We start from the raw sequence: 12,159 nt of genomic DNA on the forward strand, positions 1-12,159 counted from the left end.
TCTTTTCAGGTTTAGGATGAAACATAATGCAAGTCTCAATATTAAGGACAAGCCTTGGTGTAACTTGATAAAGCTCGTATGTTTTATTTTTCGGTAATGAAAGGTGACTTTCGATCAAGAAATCGAAAAGGTATGCGTATCCATTCAATATCTTTTATAATATTTATACATTGAGATTATACTACTATTTTGGGTTTTAATTCCATTGTTATCTTGGATTTTAGTTTTACTAAATCCTGACGTTTAACGGATTCAACAGAATAGTGTTGATTGTGAATTTTTATTTTAGATTTTAGTTTTACTAAATTTTCCCTATTTAATAGAAATTATTCAATTGTTAAATTTTAGTTTTTGACTAAAATTCATTGCAATAAATAGGTACTGAAACAAAATTGTGACTTCGAATCAAAATACAACAGTTTCCGGTGGTCGAGTGCTACAACGAGAAGTATTTGAAATTCTATGAATATGATTTTAAGACATGACAACATAAGATGTTGTTATATTTGATCATGTTGAATATGTTAACTGAAGTTATCATTAACCCCAAAAGCAATTTTGCAAGTTAGAGTGCAATTTGCCTCGTCTTATGCATATTGGAGGGTGAATCTACAATTTAAAAGTTCAGGTGGCTCTGCAAATTCTAATGGTATATCCCCACTTATTGAAGATTATATTTTACAAGGGAAAGGTCATTCAACGTGAAAGGCTCCCAGGCGGTCAACTAATATGTACATTAATGCTCCAATCATTAATGAAGTGAGTTTTTTTCCTCACTAATTTTGAATTAAAATTTCTAGAATCTGTTTAATGCATTTTGCATGATTCTTGGACATGGAGCAACGTAAACCATTGTTTAATTAGATAACTTTGTTCATGAAAAATCATAGTTGTTTAACTTCGATCACTGTGATATAACTGTTATAGTTTTTGACTTCTAAAGCAAACTTAATCAGTGAACGTTGGTCGTGGTAACAAAGAATCAAACTAGCTGATGCTTTGATCAAAATATGGTAAAATATATGATGATCCTCCTATTATTAGAGAGGATGAGAAAACGTTGTTTCCATATCCACTGTTGTTGAGAATTTGGAAAGATTTTGACTTTCGATGGAGGAACTATATTTTGAATGGATTGTCGGATACATTGTATTAAGTATATAGTATCCATAAGACTACTAAAGAATTAAGAATGACATTTGGTCATGTTCTGAGTTGTCACAAAATATGTGGGAGAAACTGTTTTATAAGCAAATTACCTTTAAATAAGGTAACGCACAAGAAATGGACAAGACATCATACTACAACTACATAAAAGTGTAGGGTGTCTTGTATAATGTATAATGACATGTCGAGACACATGAGTTGTCGACATAATACCTTTAGATAACTGAGCTCAATTAGAGTTATCTTCATTGGTTTTTTAAGATCAAAAGATAATATTGCGGATCTGCCATCCAATGAGTTGAGTCGAGATCAAGTTGACAAAGATCTAAAGGAAGTGACCCAAGCACATAAATATTTAAGGCGCTATGTGAAGGAATACCCATCCTAGTTGACTGGAGATGCCAAGATCTAGGTTCAATTGGGACAACCTACTTACATAGACCTTGTTAGGTCACTGTATGGGTTCTTATCCCAAGTCCATCCCTATAATGAAAACAATGACTAAAATGTGGAAAATGTTAAGCAATGCTTTGCTTTGATCAAAATATGGTCAAATATATGATGATCCTCCTATTATTAGAAAGGATGAGAAAACGTTGTTTCCATATCCACCGTTGTTGAAAATTTGGAAAGATTTTGACTTTCGATGGAGGAAATATATTTTGAATGGATTTTCGGATACATTGTATTAAGTATATAGTATCCATAAGACTACTAAAGAATTAAGAATGACATTTGGTCATGTTCTGAGTTGTCACAAAATATGTGGGAGAAACTGTTTTATCAGCAAATTACCTTTAAATAAGGTAACGTACAAGAAAAGGGACAAGACATCATATGAGTTAAGGAAATGGAATAGAAGAAACCTTACTACAACTACATAAAAGTGTAGGGTGTCTTGTATAATGTATAATGACATGTCGAGACACATGAGTTGTCGACATAATACCTTTAGATAACTGAGCTCAATTAGAGTTATCTTCATTGGTTTTTTAAGATCAAAAGATAATATTGCGGATCTGCTATCCAATGAGTTGAATCGAGATCAAGTTGATAAAGATCTAAAGGAAGTGACCCAAGCACATAAATATTTAAGGCGCTATGTGAAGGAATACCCAATCTAGTTGACTGGAGATGCCAAGATCTAGGTTCAATTGGGACAACCTACTTACATAGAGCTTGTTAGGTCACTGTATGGGTTCTTATCCTAAGTCCATCCCTATGATGAAAACAATGACTAAAATGTGGAAAATGTTAAGCAATGCTTTTAATGACAACTATGTGTTTCGTTAAGCCGTACAATATAAGTCGCCTATGTGAGAGTGAAGTTGAGCCGCTTCAAAGAGACTAGTGGGGCATAGTTTTATAAACTCTTGCAAAACCATGAGATCTCCACGGCTCTATGGACATAACCATGAGAACCAAATTCTTATTAATTAGATATTTCTATGTGGTATGTCATCTCTTACACAAACAAAAAGACAATTGAAGGACATCACGTCTACTGGACAACTAGTAAGATAAACATATTTTCACAAGGGAAGGTTCAAAAGTGGACGTCTACCTATCATATGCAAATATCAAATGTAGAATCTATCAACATATCGAGTCAGTCTTGAACCATCAAGTTCATTCACGTAGGGGATTGTTGGAAAAATAGTTGAATGAATTAATGTTATTTAGAACTAATTAATAATAAGTCATTTCACTTGGTGAATGAACTTAATTTTTGGTTTAATGATACATCCATTCAATCATACCTATTCAACAATTCTCTTCATGAAAAGATTAAATCCTTGAGACACAAATCCATTCAAACCAACCCAAAATCAAGGTTTCAACTTCAGCCAATGAAATGATGTTCCCCAATTGCTTAGTTCCCCCAACTAAAAATGAAGAAAATAAAAGAATAAGAAACATGGTTGATGATTTTATATGAAAAAATGTTGTACGAGGTCTTGAAACACGTTGAAACGATGACTCTAGCAATGACACCAATCGTTAGCAAACAGTGGCTCAAATTCGCCAGAGATGAGCGTATCTAGGAGTTGATATGTACCAGGCATTGGGCTAATATCAGTTGTGGAACCTAACAACTTAGATTCGTCGTTTTACCTCTCGATGGTTTCCAACGTCTCCACTCCCATTACCTCTGGCCACTTTCCAAGATGCTTCAGCTTCGATGTGGGCTCCACAAAGATTATTAACTCCAAGTTGCCTGCCCTATAGGGAAGTGACGAGGTTTATTTTTTTGTCTCTTCTCTTTAATTAGGGTTTGTTGTTTTACTGAAAACATTTTATAATAATATTATTTATTATAAAAACTTAAAATTATTATTTTAAAAATATTAGAATAGTTTATTTAATACTAATATTATTATTAAAATATTATTTCTATAATTTTATAAATAAAAATATTAACTCTCGTATATTCTATTAAAATAAAAATACGATAAATTATATTGAATATCTATAAAAATAAAAGTATTATATTATATTTTAAAATTATTAATAAATATATTTTAAGGAATTTTTATAATATTATTAGACTATTATGTTAATATTAAATACATAAATAAATTATTCACTATTAATAATTCAATAATATTACTTATAAGAAATTAATAAATAATATAACTTTTATTAATAATTTTTTATATTATTAAAATAAGAATATAGTATCATATTATTATAATATAATTGAGTATATATTGTAATAATATTTTATATTATTAAATTATTAAAAATATTAATAAATATATTTAATTATGTTAATAATTAATTTTTATTAAAATGATACTAAAATATCATATTAATATTAAATTTATAAAATAATATTATTTAGTGTATTTATGCTTTGAAGTGAAAAGTTTGGAAAAATGACTTACGAAAAATTAAACAGTAAGTCATTTTCCAGAAAATGCAAAGGAAATTCTGTTGACCAAGAAAATGTTTTACATTGACCAATCTGTTTTCCTCTAACCAAACACTGAAAAGTGAGGAAAACGTGTTCCGGAAAATGTTTTACGTGAAACAAACGGACCCTTAGTATTATGAGAAAATGAATTTCACAGACAAATAATTCTTAAAATTTCACATTTGATCAAAGTATTAAGATCCAAAACATTTTAAAAAGAAATGAAATTCATTAAATAAGCAAGTGCGAAGAAATGGGTAAAAACCATATTGAAGGAGATGATGGTGGAGAAGTGGCCCGAGAGGGAAGGTTGTATAAAAACTTTGAGGCGCCAGATGCTGTTTGATGATGATCGAAGGACTAAGAAGAAAAGCCCTCCATTGGAGAAGCAGCAACAAATGAGTTTGGGTAAACGGAGGGAATGAAAAAATAGGTCAAGGGGAAAAAATGAAAAAGGGTTAATGGGGCGAGTTTGGGTAAACGACGGGAATGAAAAAAAATAGGTCAAGGAGAAAAGTGAAAAAGGGTTAAAGGGTGCGAGACTTAGAAATTGTAAACTTACGGCATTTGTAAACATAAACGCCACTAAAGTACGATTCTATAGCGACGTTTGTATAAAAACGCCACTAATGTACGAGTCTATAGCGACATTTATATAAAAATGCCACTAAATTATGAGTCTTTAGCGGCGTTTGTATACAATCGCCTCTAATGTACTGATAAATTGTGACATTTATTCAAAAAATGCCATTACAATATGAATCTCTTACAGCGTTTTTTCAAAAATGCCATTATATATGTTTCCTATTTCGGAGTTTGTATAAAAACGCCACTAATTATGAGTCTTTACTAGCATTTGTATACAAACGACACTAATGTACGAGTCTTTAGCGGCGTTATATAGAAACGCCACTAAAGTACTTGTCTATAGCGACTTTTTTATAAAACGCCACTAAAGTTTGAGTCTGTGTCGGTGTTTTTGTTTAAAACACCCCGATATGCATAAATTAATGTGTTCTATCAAAACGTCGCGAAATTTGTTATTTTGTGTCTTTTGTTTTAAAAATGTGGCTATAAACTCATTTTACTGTGAGTATAAAAATGATATTAGAGATCAAAGCAATCTGAACATGTGCAGCCTTAGATGCCTCGGAATAACCCATGGACATTTTGGCACCCAAGCAAGCCTGAAAGCACTAAACGAAAGGACTTAGTTAAGCCACAAATCCTAGAGACAACCTTGAGACACAATTCACAATGTTAAATCTGGAAAACACTTAGGAAGTTCCTTTCAAATTCGTTCTTTCCGGTGATAGAGAAAGATAAGATTGTGTTCGACTGATCATTACAGTTGTTCTTATTGTTGTGATTGTTTGTTGTTGTATCTTGGGAGAACGACGTTCAGCGTTGCTTAAAGCACCTAGGAGAGGATGAATTTGTCTTAAGGAAACTGTTCATCCATGCTTCAACAAAAACTTCTTCTTCGGTTTATCTCACTCTATTCATTCGACTTCGTGTCTATATACGAGTAAACAAATCATGTTCCTCTATTTTGATTCTTTACTTAGTTTTGTTCGTTCGATTCAATTATAATATATGCTTATTATTATTATTATTATTATTATTATTATTATTATTATTATTATTATTATTTTATCTCGGTTTAATATTTTATCTAACAATATTAAGATAGATTATACGATTTTTTATTCTAATCCAAGATATATGAGCGAATGATTTACTAAATCAAAATAAACATTAGAGGGAGACATTTACAACTCATTCGGAATTGTTGGTTAGCACGGTTTGCAACAACATTGGAATTCAAACTAGATATTCCATTGTTATTCGAGTCTTCGAGCATCATCATTGAAACCAACCTTGAAGACCTTGGTCGAGTGAATTGGAAGAACTTCTAGTTTGCATGGATAACTTACGTGGAAAACTTGCAAATGATATTGCTTTTACATGAATCACTAAATTTCAAAGGCATATGTGTTTATGTTCAATAACCCTTGTGCAATGATAAGACACGTTGGTATACCTTTGCAGGTTGCATGTCAAAGTATATTCTAAAAGTAATTTTCAATTTGCATCCCGTGCAGAATTTTTTTTAATTGTTACGCCTGTTGATGGTTAAATACTTGATGATTCGATGATAAGGTACATATGAAACCTTTTGAAAAATCTTTTCAGGTTTAGGATGAAACATAATGCAAGTCTCAATATTAAGGACAAGCCTTGGTGTAACTTGATAAAGCTCGTATGTTTTATTTTTCGGTAATGAAAGGTGACTTTCGATCAAGAAATCGAAAAGGTATGCGTATCCATTCAATATCTTTTATAATATTTATACATTGAGATTATACTACTATTTTGGGTTTTAATTCCATTGTTATCTTGGATTTTAGTTTTACTAAATCCTGACGTTTAACGGATTCAACAGAATAGTGTTGATTGTGAATTTTATTTTAGATTTTAGTTTTACTAAATTTTCTCTATTTAATAGAAATTATTCAATTGTTAAATTTTAGTTTTTGACTAAAATTCATTGCAATAAATAGGTACTGAAACAAAATTGTGACTTTGAATCAAAATACAACAGTTTCCGGTGGTCGAGAGCTACAACGAGAAGTCTTTGAAATTCTATGAATATGATTTTAAGACATGACAACATAAGATGTTGTTAAATTTGATCATGTTGAATATGGTAACTGAAGTTAACATTAACCCCAAAAGCAATTTTGCAAGTTAGAGTGCAATTTGCCTCATCTTATGCATATTGGAGAGTGAATCTACAATTTAAAAGTTCAGGTGGCTCTGCAAATTCTAATGGTATATCCCCACTTATTGAAGATTATATTTTACAAGGGAAAGGGCATTCAACGTGAAAGGCTCCCAGGCGGTCAACTAATATGTACATTAATGCTCCAATCATTAATGAAGTGAGTTTTTTTCCTCACTAATTTTGAATTAAAATTTCTAGAATCTGTTTAATGCATTTTGCATGATTCTTGGACATGGAGCAACGTAAACCATTGTTTAATTAGATAACTTTGTTCATGAAAAATCATAGTTGTTTAACTTCGATCACTGTGATATAACTGTTATATAGTTTTCGACTTCTAAAGCAAACTTAATTAGTGAACGTTGGTCATGGTAACACAGAATCAAACTAGCTGATGCTTTGATCAAAATATGATCAAATATATGATGATCCTCCTATTATTAGAGAGGATGAGAAAACGTTGTTTCCATATCCACCGTTGTTGAAAATTTGGAAAGATTTTGACTTTCGATGGAGGAACTATATTTGAATGGATTGTCGGATACATTGTATTAAGTATATAGTATCCATAAGACTATTAAAGAATTAAGAATGACATTTGGTCATGTTCTGAGTTGTCACAAAATATGTGGGAGAAACTATTTTATCAGCAAATTACCTTTAAATAAGGTAACGCACAAGAAATGGACAAGACATCATATGAGTTATGGAAATGGAATAGAAGAAAACCTTACTACAACTACATAAAAGTGTAGGGTGTCTTGTATAATGTATAATGACATGTCGAGACACATGAGTCGTCGACATAATACCTTTAGATAACTGAGCTGAATTAGAGTAATCATCATTGATTTTTTAAGATCAAAAGATAATATTGCGGATCTGCTATCCAATGAGTTGAATCGAGATCAAGTTGATAAAGATCGAAAGGAAGTGACCCAAGCACATAAATATTTAAGGCGCTATGTGAAGGAATACCCAACCTAGTTGACTGGAGATACCAAGATCTAGGTTCAATTGGGACAACCTACTTATATAGACCTTGTTAGGTCACTGTATGGGTTCTTATCCCAAGTCCATCCCTATGATGAAAACAATGACTAAAATGTGGAAAATGTTAAGCAATGCTTTTAATGACCACTATGTGTTTCGTTGAGCCGTACAACATAAGTTGCCTATGTGAGAGTGAAGTTGAGCCGCTTCAAAGAGACTAGTGGGGCATAGTTTTCTAAACTCTTGCAAAACCAGGAGATCTCCACGGCTATATGGACATAACCATGAGAACCAAATTCTTATTAGTGAGATATTTCTGTGTGGTATGTCATCTCTTACACAAACAAAAGGAAAATTGAAGGACATCACGTCTACTGGAAAAACAGTAAGATCAACATATTTTCACAAGGGAAGGTTCAAAGGGGGATGTCTACCTATCCTATGCAAATATCAAACGTAGAATCTATCAACATATCGAGTCAGTGTTTGAACCTTTAAGTTCATTCATGTAGGGGATTGTTGGAGAAATAGTTTAATGAATTAATGTTATTTATAACTAATTAATAATAAGTCATTTCACTTGGTGAATGAACTTAATTTTTTGGTTTAATGTTACATCCATTCAATCATACCTATTCAACAAGATTAAATCCTTTCATATAAAGGTTAAGCCCTTTCACCGAAAGGTCTTAACCCTTCAATCCATTTCTCCCTCTATAAATAGGCTAGTTAAGGCACAAATCCTAGTGACAACCTTGAGACACAATTCACATTGTTGAATTAGGAAAACACTTAGAAAGTTCCTTCCAAATTCGTTATTTCCTGTGATAAAGAGTGGCAAAATTGTTTTCGAATGATCACTACAAATTGTGCGTATTGTTGTGATCATTTGTTGTTGTATCCTGCGAGACCGGCGTTCAACTTTACTCAAAGTACCAAGGAGAGGACGAATCTGTCTTAAGGAAACTGTTCATATATGCCTCAACAAAAACTCATTCTTCGTTTATCTTACTCTACTCATTAACTTCATGTCTACATTCCTCTATTTAAATTCTTTATTTATTTTCATCTGTTAGATTCAATAATAATATATGTTTATTATTATTATTATTTTTATATCGGATTAACATTTTGTCTAACAACAACTGTATGTGGGAACAAACAAGCAAGTACATGAATTAAGTTTAAGAACAAAACATGTTTAGTGATAATGGTAAGCTAAACAGAGTTGACGGCGGGTTCTGGTCAGAGAGACGATTAGATCAAGAGACAATCTCCTTGGGATAATTGAAAATATTAATACATCGAGTAGGGGAATGTCCCATAACGATGATGTAGATATGGAAAGAGAAAAGAATAGACTCATTAGGGGAAGAGTTATTGTGTATTAGGCTCGATGTTCAATCGTTTGAGATGGTATCTACCAAGAATTCAAAATCTTGAGGAGCATATCAATGAGGTAGAACAGGCTATTACAACTGAAAGACCAAAATCGATAGCTAGGCCTAGCTGGGATGACATTGTTGGGAATGATCAAACAAATAATATGCTTAATGGAAGTCCAAATAAGGTTGATCCATTCTATTCTAGGGAAATGAATAATATCGAGAATAATATGGATATATGATCGTGTCGGTCGTTTTTCAGTTGGAAGGCAATCAAAAATTTTATTGAACATAGAGATAGAAGAACCAAATTTTGATTTTGATAAAATCTGGTAATGAAAGTTCCTCCAAAGGTTAAGAATTTTCTTTGGATGCTGAAGATAAATAGAGTTCCGACTAAAGATTTCCTTATGATAAGAAGGGTGAAGCTAGATTATCCAAACGATAGTTGCCCTTGGTGTGGGGTGGGTGAAGAGAGTGCTAATAATTTATTTGTAAATTGCAGATCATTTGTTGTTTTTGAAAGAATTTTGCATCTGGTGGAATGCAACTTAGCTCAATCCTCTTGTGATTGCTTATTTACTATCTTTTTATCTTAGCACCTCTTGGTCAAGTTTGACGAGAAAACTTTGACTCATTCCAATTGTTGTTGCATGAAGGAGTATCTGGTTAGCTCGAAATGATAAAATATTTAATGTCAAACTATGTATATAAGTGGTTTGATATTCGTTGCAAAGATGTGAGTGTCAATAATGAGCATTGAATTGATCTTTTGATGAATGGATTTTATTGTATTGATATGACTTTCGGTAATTCAAAATGCATGATTGTAGAAATATGGTAATTGTGTTAATATAATTGTCTTCTTTTGCATGTTTGTTGAGATTATCATTCCCATGTGGTATAATAGAGTAATTGTGTATTATTGAGCTCAACAAAACTTAATATTCAGAGTTATTCTTCATGCGTAGGTTCATAGCTTATGTGATAAAGTACGAATAGTAGCATCACCGAATGAGTTTCAACTTTGACTATTATATATACCTTTACTTTCTCAAGTGGACATGTGTAATTGTAATAACCTTTGATTTGTAAATTCTATTAAAGTTTTTACTATTTATATTTTAGGTAAATGTCATAGTTCTAGTTAAATAACCCACAATAGTTGTTTTGGTTTATCTATGCATTTATATTTTGATACAATCTTTCGAGTTTTAAATTGTTTTAAAATGTGGAAATAATTCTATAAGTTAGTCGTTCTAATGACCAATATAATAGTTTGGATCCGTTAGATTCTTTGGAGTAAGGTTTTGGGTGTTACAAAATTGAAATTTCAAAACCTTTTAAGGAGCTTAAAGAAAATTTCCCATATTTTTCACCTATTATAACCCTCCCCTATCTGATTACTCTAATTCTAGCTTGGCAGAAAGTCAATTTAAAAGGAATTTGATGTATGAAGGAAACGGCACGGTGAGATAGCATTTTAGTTTGGTTTGATTGATGCAGGGGAGGGTATTTGAATACAAAACCAGACTCCTCCCAATTTCCCATTTTGCTGCTGCAGTAATACGATAAACTACAAGTCTACGACTGAATTTATACAAGCACCGCAGCTCAAATATGTACATGATAAGTAGAGGGACAAAAAGCATAATTTGACCCAAGTTTTGGAGTGTATAAGAAATCATCACAGTGAGTTAAATTTTCAAAGACTTTGCTTGCAGGGCAGGGAGATAGAGGGAGGGAAATGGAGTATATAAGAGGAAGAATTCATCATCATTTTCCTCATTCATCCATCAATTTTCATAGCAAAATGGGTTCCAAAATCCAATTCACATATTTGGCCTTGATAGTATTATTGGGGCCAACTTAGTGTGTGAAGCCACCTCCCGCACTAGTCTTGAAGATGCATCAATGTACGAAAGGCATAGACAATGGATGTCCCAATTTGAACGAGTTTACAGTGACAACAATGAGAGGCAAAAGCGTTTCAACATTTTCAAACAAAACGTGGAGCTCATTGACTCTTTCAACAACGCCAATAACAAGCCTTACAAGCTTGCTGTCAATCAGTTCGCAGATCTAACAAATGAAGAGTTCACTGCTTCTCGAAATGGGTTCAAGGGCCATATGTGTTCCAACAAGGCTACTACTTTCAAATACGAAAACGTCACCGCATTGCCTTCTTCTGTGGATTGGAGAAACAAAGGGGCTGTGACACCTATCAAAGACCAAGGCCAATGCGGTCTGCTCTAATCTGAAATATTAACCATTGTTTTGCTTTTGCTAATGTTCTAATTGTGTTGATCTAATTCACAGGATGCTGTTGGGCGTTTTCAGCTGTGGCAGCCATGGAAGGGGTTACTAAGCTAACAAAAGGTACGTTGATTTCCTTGTCTGAGCAAGAACTGGTCGACTGCGACACCAAAGGTGAGGATCAAGGCTGCCAAGGTGGTTTAATGGACGATGCCTTCCAGTTCATCCTAAAGAACAAAGGCCTAACAACCGAATCCAACTACCCCTACAAGGGAGTTGATGGCACTTGCAATACCAACGAAGAAGCCAACCATGCAGCTACCATAAATGGCTTCCAAGATGTGCCCGCCAATAGTGAAGATGCACTGCAGAAGGCCGTTGCGAACCAACCCGTTTCGGTTGCCATCGATGCCGGGGGTTCGACTTCCAGTTCTACTCCAGTGGTGTATTTACGGGATCCTGTGGCACGCAACTCGATCACGGAGTGACCGCCGTTGGATATGGAGAGGATGACGATGGGACTAAGTATTGGTTGGTGAAGAACTCGTGGGCAGTAGCTGGGGTGAACAAGGGTACATTAGGATGCAAGGGATGTTGATGCAAAGGAAGGTCTTTGTGGCATAGCAATGCAAGCATCGTACCCCACGGCATAA

The 12,159-nt window shown here is 33.2% G+C and overlaps 1 pseudogene; it reads left to right on the forward strand.

Moving 5' to 3' along the window:
- Nucleotides 1–4,365: 4,365 nt before the first annotated feature.
- LOC120162930 lies at nucleotides 4,366–12,159 on the forward strand (annotated as a pseudogene).

The sequence above is a fragment of the Hibiscus syriacus genome, unplaced genomic scaffold (assembly GCF_006381635.1).
Source record: "Hibiscus syriacus cultivar Baekdansim isolate YM2019G1 unplaced genomic scaffold, ASM638163v2 tig00111410_pilon, whole genome shotgun sequence".
Taxonomy (NCBI): Eukaryota; Viridiplantae; Streptophyta; class Magnoliopsida; order Malvales; family Malvaceae; genus Hibiscus; species Hibiscus syriacus.